Source organism: Gymnoscopelus braueri, assembly GCF_963280865.1.
Source record: "Gymnoscopelus braueri genome assembly, chromosome: 22".
Taxonomy (NCBI): Eukaryota; Metazoa; Chordata; class Actinopteri; order Myctophiformes; family Myctophidae; genus Gymnoscopelus; species Gymnoscopelus braueri.
Window position 1 is genome coordinate 2,156,986 of NC_137624.1, and position 11,908 is coordinate 2,168,893.

The 11,908-nt window shown below is 39.5% G+C and overlaps 1 long non-coding RNA gene across 2 annotated transcripts; it reads right to left on the minus strand.

Annotated features, from left to right (window-relative positions):
* Window positions 1–2,621: 2,621 nt before the first annotated feature.
* On the minus strand, window positions 2,622–8,819 carry LOC308078064. 2 transcript variants are annotated; one of them, XR_013932489.1, is made up of 6 exons: window positions 8,667–8,819; window positions 5,161–5,241; window positions 4,614–4,663; window positions 4,139–4,237; window positions 3,796–3,834; window positions 2,622–2,829 (listed from the first exon to the last, which is right to left on the minus strand). It is a non-coding gene; the product is annotated as an uncharacterized lncRNA (long non-coding RNA). The 2 variants fall into 2 exon arrangements; XR_013932490.1 differs by having other exon boundaries at window positions 8,655–8,819.
* Window positions 8,820–11,908: the final 3,089 nt, after the last annotated feature.

The window sequence follows — 11,908 nt, forward strand, 5'->3', positions numbered from 1 at the left end:
GGGCATAATGGGACATAATGAGTACCTTCTAGTTGTGTTACTGTAAGTACATTTTGATGCCAATACTTTTGTACTTTTACTCAAGTACATTTTGAATTCCGGACTTTTACTTGTAACAAGACAGTATTTCTACATTGCCGTATTGATACGTTTACTTAAGTAAACAATTTGAGTACTTTCTCCACCACTTTTCGTTTCAATGAAAGTTGCTCACAAGCGCGTGAAGCACCCGGAAGTACCTCCACTTCCTGGATTGGCTCCAATGTCGGAGCCAATGGAGCATGCGCACTAACGTTTAAGACGATACACGCGGGCGCAGTAGGGTTTCAAATGCGGAAGTGTTGCTATCCCAGATTTGACCACCAGGCGACGGCAGCTTCACCGTCACACCGCGGTTCTGGAGGCTTGAACATCGTCCACATTACAGTAGGTGACGTCACGGAGACGACGACCAGGAGGACGGTGTTGCCAGATTTTGTGAGAAATAAGCAACCAGGTCTATGAAAACAGGTATATGAAAACAAGCCTAAAAGAAGCATTGAGACTGAGAGCACTTTAAAAAAAATAATGATGTAATTGAATGTAATTATAATAATATCATTTATATACATCAGCTATTTTAGAACTGCTATTTTCCCAAAAGTTGGGACAAAAGTGGAATGTTTTTGAACTTTTTAACAACACAAATCTGGTACAGGGGTCCGTGTACAAATTGGGGGTCCTTGACATGAAAACCACTGGTTTAAACAACATTTAAGAAACAAGCCCAAATAAGCAACTACAGAAAAATAAGCCCAACGTCGCTTATAATAAGCAGACATGGCAACGCTGGGACGCAGTTGCAGTTAGAGTTTACTAGCTGCAGCAGAGGGCGCTGTTTTTCCTTATTTTTTTTTGACGATGGGTTCCCAGATTGGAGTTTACGTTACACTTGTTCACCTTTTATTTTGTAGTATTGTGTCCTTGTTTCCTCTGTTGCTGACCTGCACCTGTTTAGTCTCACCAGTCCTGTGATTTGCCAGTGTTTCCACCTGTGTCCTCTTAGTCCCCCAGCCTATCCCAGTGTTGATTGTCCAGTTGAGTTCACCTGTGTCTAGTTAGTCCTTGTGTGTTTATACCCCCTTGTTCTCAATTGTGAATCTATTCTCTCCCCAGCTAGCATGCAGCTGTATGCGTGGGCCACTGCATTTTAAATTGTTTGTTTGGTGCATTTATTTTTATTTGCACACGGCACATAGGCTTCTGTACTACTTTCTGTTTATTAAAGAGACTGAGGTGCTCTTATCTTTATTTGCTCAAGAGACTTGGGTCCACTGTTTTATTTTATTTGAATTTGCACAAGAGACATAGGTTTTCTGTATTAGCCTACTTTCTGTTTGTTAAAGAAACTGAGGTGCTCTTATTTTTATTTGCACAAGAGACTTAGGTCCTCTGTATTACTTTCTGTTTATTAAAGAGACTGAGGTGCTCTTATGATTTAAATGGGGGCGGGGGGGCGCCAGGAAAAATATTGCGTAGGGCCGGCACTGGCCCTCAATTCATGACATCATGTCGCTTTCCTTATAAACTGCCATGTACAATACACAATATTTAGTTTAAATCCTATATCCAATCACATTATCTCTGTAGTGATGTGATCAAAGCGTATCAGTCAAACGTTTCATATTCTATACTGAATAGTTACGATTGGCTTCCAAAGTTTGTGGGAGGGCCCCCTTTTGCACAAAATGCCACAAATGATGAACGCAATGTCCGATTGCAATGAAACTTAGCATGCACACTCACAGTAGGCCAAGAAAGAACTGCCACCTAAATTGTTTTAAATCGCCCTCATGGTGATGCTATAACTGGCCTATAACCGGCACCATTTTGTAGTTAGGTATTTATGCAGTAAGTGGTTTTTGTGTTAAATAGCTCAATATTCTGATAGCAATCATCAGCTATAGAGTGCTTGTCCAGTAACAGGGGTCTCCCCGTCTTTCAGGTCAGGATACCAATTTTCTGGATTATTTTATGATCATGATTTGGTTTTCTTGTACCACATGGGGGCAGTAGAATCACACTGTAACGAAGTATGTCCTCCCCACCAGTGGTTCTCAAAGTGGGGTTCAGGGACCCCCAGGGGTCCTTGGGGGGGTTCCAGGGGGTCCCCAGATAAAGTAGTTAATATAGCATCACAATCATTTTAACCACTCTATCCACTTATATGTTGGATATTCAAAAATAGCAGATCGACAAGCTCACAGCACATCACTTTGTACCGCACTGCTGCTTGTACATCTGCTAATTCTTTTTGAAAAATATCTATCATCTTCTCTTCTGGCGATCCCTGGCACAAAACCTTTTCAGATGGGGGTCCACGGCCAAATACATCAATTTGGGGGTCCTTCCTTGACATGAAAAGGTTTGAGAACCACAGCACCACACGGTCCAGAGATATTCTGGTCTGTTTTGGCTGTTCAACTACTTACTTATTACTAATAATAATACATGCAATTTATATAGCGCTTTTCTAAATACTCAGTCACTTAAGAAGTGAACAAGGTCCAAACCTCAAGGAACCCGGACCCCACACTGCAGTAGAGAGTGTCAAACCCATTTAAAATAATAATGAAGCAACATGTGAAAGATTAGTTTATGGTATTCTGTAGAGACTGTCAAAAAACCCGTTTTAAATGCATGACACATGGTCTGGTGACATAAAACATGTGAAGAGTTTACACAACATTTGCACAATTTGAATTAAGACCACAAGCTCAATGGAAGAGAATGGAATGATATTGTTGTTGATGTTGACGATGATGATGATGATGATGAAGTTGAAGGTGGCTGTAAAAGACATGACAGAGACACTGAGATGAAACGGTGAGCTGTGCATGGAGGAGAAACAAAGCAACAAATGGACCAGTGCAAATCAGTACAACTTGACCAAAATGCCCCAATGATTTGTTGAAGGCTGGGTTAGGGTTACACATGCACACATGCACGTGCGCGCAGTGTGGCCAGCGCAAAATGGTGCGATTTCTTGCGTTTTTTGATCCCTTTTTTGCGGGTTTGTGACGGATTTCGGATACCTACATATACACTGTTATCAAAATGGCAAAAAAAAAAAAAAAAGAAAAAAAATTATATATATATATATTTTTTTTGGGTGGGCAGAAAAACCAAATGGGTGGGCTCAGGCCTACCTATGAAGATCTGAGGTCTCATTCTCAAGAGAGACCTGTCCATTCGGACAGCTCAGCAATCAACAATATTACATACAATACATTCTACAGAGGCTATGAACGTGACATCATCGTACCTGGAGGTTATGCGGGAACGCCTACTGAGTAGCAAAAAAATACTTTCTGGCCTTGACAGCCCACATCCAAACAGAAAAGTCCTATCTGATTGTATTAAACAACGTTAAACTCGCCAACATGGCAGCTGTACGGAAAGCTAGAATTGTCCTCTTTCTATCTGCAAAGTTTTTGTTTCATAAAAATCCACCGTAGACATGTTATTATGAGCTACTTTCTGTCAATAAATTCTGTGCAATTGATTCTTTTTCTAAGTGTCAGAGTTTGGAAGCGCTCGTTTTCAATAACGCAACGTCCTGCCGCCTCCTGCATTACGTGCAATTTAGAAACAGGTGGTACACAGGACCGTTGAGTGATTTCCAACGAGCGCTTCCAAACTCCAACGCTCCATGCTGCTCAATGTTTTGCCACTCAGTCTAGATGAGGGGGGCGTGTCCCGGTGGAAAAGTGCATACTCACTTCAATAATTCACCACAAATGATGTCTTGCTTACCTCATGATAACTGGCACTCACTGGTCAACTTCCATGTCACTGAAAAAAAGACAATGTAACACAATACCTATAAATACATAGGTAAGATATGTTTTGGATTTATTTTGTTTTAATTAGTGTGGTATACAGTGTGTTTGTGGTCATGTTGTCTTATGGTGATCTCTATGTGTTCTATGGGTCAGATGGACTGAATGATGTTAACTATAGCTAAATTTATCATGTAATCTCTCATCACAGACATGTTGGCTTCAGATATGTTTTAATAGTTTAATGATGGACGGACATAAATGAGCAACGTGTAGTGTGTAAATCAGAGAAGTGTGTGAGGTGAGGTGACACTCACTCTGTGTGTGAATGATCTCCATCTCCAGTGTCTGGTGGATCCACCTCCATGGGAACATCTTCATGTTGTCCTCGAGATAACTGGAACGCTCTCACTGAGCTGCAATACATGATCATACACCATGAGAGAACTGGAACGCTCTTACTGAGCTGCAATACATGATCATACATCATGAGAGAACTGGAACGCTCTCACTGAGCTGCAATACATGATCATATCATGAGAGAACTGGAACGTGCTACAAAACATGCATGATCATACTGTATAATGAAACCACCACCTGTACAGCACAACTCCTACTATAATATACTGTAGTGGTTTGATTTAGTTTGGTTTGGTTCAATTTAATTGTTTTGTTTTGTATTGTATTGCAAAACATGTTGAATTACTTATTTATTTTCTCTTTTCCTTAAAAAGTAATACATAGTATAATTGCAAGAACCAAGAAGTAATACAGTGGTACAAATCTACTAACCTTGGATGGCCTCGTCCATCACCAAAGACTGTCAGCGATGCACTGACCTCCTAGTTGGTAAACACACAAAATACACCCCAAAACACACACACACACACGCACGCACGCACGCACGCACACACACGCACACACACACAGGCTGATTGTGTATTTTATGTACTATATGCATGTGTATTTTAAACCAGTGGTTCTCAACCTTTTGAGGCCGCTACTCCCCAAAATAATCATATTTGAACTTTGAACCCCCCCCCCAACTCTGTTCCACAGATAAATATTGTGAAAATAGCCGATCTATAAGTTCAGATCAGCTATTTTCACAATGTTTGCCTCTTTCTTATGTTATTTGACAATTTGGCCAATGTTTGACCAGTTTTTTTAGTGTAGTATAGTTTGTTGATAACTTTTGATGTAGTAATAGTCTCTTTTCATTTATTTTCTTTTTTCTTTATAGGTATTAAAAGGTCTTAAACGTCCTTAAATTGTCACTTTACTCATCTGGGACTCCCATCACCCCCCACTGTTTTAAATTATTTGACAGGTAACTCACCACAGAGAGGGGAAATGTTTTCTCTTCATTCACTACAGCTCCGGGAACTCCAGATGGGTTGTCAACACACTGGGTTGAGAGCTGCAGAAACATAAAACATATGTTTTTGTATTAAATCCTTGTAGACATTTCCTACTTGTGTTCACAGTCAACAATCTTTAATTCTGTTTATGCATTTATCATTTTACATATATTATCACCTGATGTTATAGTAGATGTTTTTATTAAAAGTATTTCTGCTAAGCGTGACTGCGTTTATATTTAGAACTTATAGCCTGGCCTCATTGACCTGAGCTCATATAACTTTTGAGGAAAAAAATATCATTATATACTCAAATACATATGAGAGGAAATGCTTTGTGTTAGAGTTTAGCAAAGGACCTTTTGTTTTGAAACCCTTTCAGTTGTTTAAAACGCACAAAATAACATCAGTTACAGTTAACAGTTTAGGCATTTAGCAGGCCATGGTTGCTGTGGTCACTGTTGTCTAGGACAGTTATGAGACAAGACCCATAAGCGAAGGACACAACAGGTGGTTGAAAGCAGCTTAAAGATGGCTGGCTACTGGGCCAAGGAACTGGGCCTAGTATCCAGCCATCTTGAAGCTGCTTTCTAAATGCACGAACTAGACCCTAGTTCATATATTATGCTGCTAACATTAATGAATGCAACCAAACGGTTGACAGGTAACTCACCACAACACATCACATTGTGATGTGATGTGTTGTGGAGCTTGTCGATCTGTTCGCTTGGTGTGAGCTCGTTGATAGGTTTGTAGATAGGTTTGTAGTTATTTTCACCAGTATCGTTTTGCCTAGCATGTAGCGTAACGAACGTCGCAATTCAATGAGATGCTGAATATACTTGAGTACGACTGTAATCGATTACATAATGTCACAGCATCGATGCAGAGTCGTCCACATCTGCATTGCCAAGTAACAAGTACTTGGCCCCAATATCAAACATTTTGTTATATTACCTTTAAATTAGTATTTACTCGGTTAGTATTCACTACCGGGTGAGCCATGGCCATCTTTGTTTACAGGCATTTCCTTTTACGTGTGTGACGTGTCACGTAATATACTGTATAAAAGCAATTTGTCTGAAATAACATGACGTGTCATAACCATCTCTATATGTCTTTCACATAATGTTACATGACCCAAATGCAGATGAGGAGACTCAAAAACAAAGGGTTTATTTAACGAGGAAGACTGCCGAAACAAGGCAGGCAAGAAAACTAACATCTCGCGTGGATTTGGCACCTTTCCGTGGCTCAGGAGCCTGGAAAATGAAAAATCAAACGACCCGCCTTCATTTGTCATAAGATGGTGGTTCATGTCCCTACACTTCAGTACTTAAGCATAATTGTATAATGTTTCTTGGACAGAAACAAAAAAAGATATCCCTGTATACAAACCGTCTCCCAAATGCAATTTGCTCCTCCAAGACAATGGTTGATTTGGCCACACACCACACCCAAATACCCATGTGTGTTTTAAAGAATATTACTTCACACTGACTGTTGCATTCAAATTCAGCATTTGCATGTAGATGTGTTGGCCTGGTTATTATGGTTATATGGCTTTCAGCCACTAGAGTGCGCTGTTACTTAAGGAGTGTCAACCTACAACCTGTGGAGGTGGGCAACCATGTTTTCTTGATCAAACAGACAGATGTAGTCCAGGCAAACTAGCATTTCACATCAAAGTAATTGCAACAGAATTTTTCTCTTCACAGACCATTTCTATTAAGTCAACAGAACAACATACTATAAGTCTTAAGAAATCCTAGTTGCGGAAATACGTTTAATTAGTATCAATCCAAAATGGCCGCCAATTATTGTCAAAAAGTCATAAAATGATGGTAACAGATTTCTTTTCTTCACAGACCATTTCTTTGAAGTCACCAGAACAACATGAAAGTCCTAAGAAATCCTAGTTGCGAAAATGTAATTGGCATCAATCCAATTATTGGTGGCCACCAATTATTGTCAAAAAGCCATATAAAATGATGGTGAGTCCAATCTTCATTCGTCTGAGATTTACTCCCAATTACATTTTGAGGTGAGGAAATCAGATAAAATATCCACAAAATATTTTTGCCATTTTTGAACCAATATAACAAAACTACAGGGTGTTATTACCAGATATTCTAGCAGAATTTGACATCAAAGTAATTGTAACTAAATAGCCTACTAATTGTATTATTTTTCACCATACATCAGTTCAATGAGGTGTCCAGAACAACATACCAAAAGTCCTAAGAAATCCTAGTTGAGGAAGTATGTTTAATTGGCATCAATCCAAAATGTCCACCAATATTGTCAAAAAGCCATATAAAATGATGGTGAGTCAATGTCAATTAAACATATATCCGTAACTAGGATCTCTTAGGACCTTTAGTATGTTGTTCTGGACACCTCATAGAAATGATGTTTGGAGAAAAAAAAATCTAATTTTGAAATGCTAGTTTGCTAGACTATCTAGTAATAACACCCTGTAGTTCTGTTATATTGGTTAAAAAATGGCAAAAATATTGTTTTTATATTTTATCTGAATTCCTCTCCTCAACATGTATTTGGAAGTCAATTCAAATCTCAGATGAATGAAAATTGGCCTCACCATCCTTTTATATGGCTTTTTGACCATTTTGGATTGATGCTAATTAAACATATTTCCTAAACTCAGATTTCTTAGGACTTTTAGTATGTTGTTCTGGTGACTTCATAGAAATGATCTGTGAAGAAAAATAATCTGTAACCATAATTTTATGACTCTTTGACAATAATTGGTGGCCATTTTGGATTGATGCCAATTAAACATATTTCCTCAACTACGATTTATTAGGACTTTTAGTATGTTGTTCTGGTGACTTAATAAAAAATGTCTGTGAAGAGAAAAATTCTGTTGCAATTACTTTGACTTTGAGCTCCAAAATGAGCTAGTTTGCCTGGACTAATGGGGCTATTGAGTCGATATCAAATAAACATCTTGATAACTGAGAAAACGCACTACTTTCTTTAGTAATTTTGTATTTTAAAACGAAGTGGCCAAAATGTAGCCAAAATAATTGTATGATCTCATTAGTATTTTTAAAGTTATCATTATTATTTGTTTGATATATGTAACACTTTTCTACCCAGATAGTCAGAATTGATCTTACCTTTATAATGCATTCAGATGTATTGTCTCATTCTTTGTTAAGTTGTATTATTACATTATTGATTTAAATATTATGCTTGTACTATTTGCTTATTATATTATGCTTGTATGATCACCCAGTGCTGATCATGACAGCATTGGAAAATTTAAAATGGGCATCTGGGTCTATAGTGTCAACCAAGGCCAATCTACTTTGAATCTATTTTAAATTACATCAACCGTAATTTCTTTTGAAGACTTTTACAACTTCCCACCTTTCCCTTCTTTCAAATCAATAGAAACATTTAAGTTAGATTTTACTCCATCATAAAAGGTAGAAATATAACATACCCATTTACCGACCTGTTTTTATCAGGCATTTATCCATACAATTAGTTGTGCTTCTGTCCATCCATATTTGAGATAGTGTCCATCATTGCTTAAGACCATCAGCACAGCGATGCTGAGATGATAGACATGGTGGAGACTCATACCTGACATGATTGTCACTCTACTACTCTACCACTAGTGACAAATATTAAAAAGTACCGGTAATGTTCCACATCCTCTGCTCTCATGAGAGCAGAGGATGTGGTCACACGGCATGAGAACCACATGCCGTGAAAACAACACCTGCCTCTCTGCAACCACCATCTCTGCAACCACGGATGCCTTTGCTGTAAGTGAAGACAGTGTACGCGATCACCATTCTTTCCTGTCTCATGCACTGTCTGCCTACGCACCTGTCCCAGGTGTGCAAAAGGAATTTTTTTTACTACATTTAAAGTCATACAATTTGATTATTGGCTGATGATGAAACCATAACTGGCATAAGGACGTTTGCAGATTTCAGAGAGATAGTTTGAATGACAGAAATCTGTTCACAATAACACACGGTATCAGAGCGGGTACATCATGCATCCTGTGCACGTTACAAAGCATCACACAATAGTCATCCCCGGCACCCAATTGTTATTATTAATTGTTTTGAACAGATGGCCTCAGTTTAAAGTTAGCTCCATGTCTCTTTGAAGCTGAATATTATTGTATCACAGTTCATGGCCCTGGATCTGAGAATTTGTACCAAATAGATTTTCTTTATCACCAAAGTACTTTAAGAACTGGAATATAATAGTGATCTGAGTGCAGCTTTGTCAGCAATGTGTCACTCATGTGTGACTCCTGTTATTTCCTCATGAGAAAATAATATTCCTATTTTAACTCCTCTCTAACGTTTCCTACCTTCTGTGTACATAGGTGTAAATGTACAATCTCGCTCTGTGTCTGTGTCTCCTATATGCATACATGTTATGTGTTTTATACATGTAATGTGTTTTGGTTCTTTGATGTAATTGCTTTGCTTTTACCTGTGCAGCCCTTTGCAGCACTTTGGTCAACTAAGGTTGTGTGAAAGTGTGCTCTATAAATAAAGTTTGATTGATTGATTGATTGATTGATTGATTGATTGATTGATTGATTGATAAGCTAGTAACTCCCATCATGATTACTGACATTGACTATGCAGATGACATTGCCCGAGTCTCGGACACAGCAGAGAATGTAAGGGAACTACTACTGGCAGTAGAAATGGACTGCAGGAAGATCTGCCTCAAGCTCTATGCCAAGAAAACAAAAGTATCGGTATTTAACACAGAGGACATCATTACCACTGCCGATGGGACAGTGCTCGAGGTAGTCGAGGACCTCAAAGGACTTCTACTTTTACTTGTACTTTACGTATTTTTAATTGCATGTACTTTTGAATACTTAAGTATATTTAAAAGCTATTACTTTTTTACTCTTACTTGAGTAACATTTTGACTGAGCTACTTTTACTTGTAGTGGAGTAAATTTGACCAGGAGTATCTTGTACTCTTACTCAAGTACTGGGTTGAGGTCTTTGTCCACCTCTGGTTGCAACGTGTTTGTAGATCTACATTTGCAGAATGTTCGCCTCAAAATAGGGAAGATAGGGTTCCGCATTCTTACACACATGCAGGCATGGGCATGGATTTGACCATACAGCACTAATTGACGTTTTGCATGCTGACGGGGGATATGAGGATTTTACGATTCTGTCCCTGACACTGAGTTGGCTGAAGCGGACTTCGCAGGGTTCGGCTCAGCGACACGCTCACCTGCGGCTCTCTCAGCCTCAGACTTGAGCATCTCGTGGCTCAAGTCCACTTCAGATGGCGTGCCTCCATCTTTGTAACAGGTTTTTAGACTAGCCATCACCTACGTCTTGGGTTTGAGAACGGGTAAAAACGTCAAACATTTGCCGCTTGGGTCAATGTTGTCACATGCCGTCACTATAGCACCACTTGAGAGTGATATGTTGAGGGTTCATGTTAGAGCACTGCATCGGGAGCGGGATCCCGCGGTACCCGCAGGACCCAACGCAAATCTTGCGGGTGCGGGCGGTATTTAAACACCCGCAGTCGGGAAAAGGCGGTCAAAATAAAACCTGCGGGGCCCGCTAAATCCCGCACCGTCCCGCAGTAAACCGGATGACGTAACGCACCTATATATATATATATATATATATATATATATATATATATATATATATATAATATTGTTGCTGTCCTTATATATATATATAATATTGTTGCTGTCCTTATATGGCCGTGAGACGGCCTCTCTTTCTATCTCTCACGCTCTCACTCTTTTTCTGTATGTAATGTTTTTCGATCTCAATGGAAATATTGCGGGTTTTAGAGCGTTTTTTTTTTTTTATTTGGTCATTTAATGATAGAATTAACCCGCGGGCAGGCATGCAATGCTCATTTGGTATGTTCTTGCACTCTATTTCAATGACGTGACGCGCACGTCGCTTAACACCTACACTGCAAGTCACACAATGGACAATTGCAACAATATGCATCTAGGCTTATTCCTATGTTAATTCGGTAGGTGTGAGTCGGGAGCCTTTGAAAACTTTGTTGAGGTGCTAATTTAAAGTAGTTTTAAATCTATGTGTGTGCCTGCGTGTGCTCCTGGTCAAATAGGTTCCGGCACGGCGTGCAAGGCCGTCCAGTGAGCATTGCACCCCTGCCCGCGGGATGATGCGGTACTAAATCTTTCATCATCCCGCGGGTTCATTTGGTCATTTAATGATAAAATTAACCTGCGGGATGATGCGGTACCAAATCTTTCATCATCCCGCGGGTTCATTTTATCATTTAATGATGAAATGAACCCGCGGTCCTGCTGCGGGAGTAAATGTTAAATCAACCCGCGGGATGACGCAGGACAGAATGGGATTCTTTTTTTTCTTGCGGGAGGGAGCGGCGGTCAGTAATTAACTGCGGGCGGCCAGGAAAAAAATCAATGCGGGAACGTGCGGGAGTGGTCAAAAAAACAACAGGAGCAGAAGGGAGTGGGATTAAGAAAATACTCCCGCGCAGTGCTCTAGTTCATGTAGCAATATAGTTTGGCTCTACACAAATTGAATAAGGCTGTAGGGAAAAAAGTTTCCTTATAGCTGCACTATGTACCTTTCCTGATCTACCCCGGATTTGAATCCTGTTTCCTGCACATGTACTAAAATGTTTTACCATTGAGCTAATAGAGCCTGCCTGCTTGCTCAGGGGAAACAATGA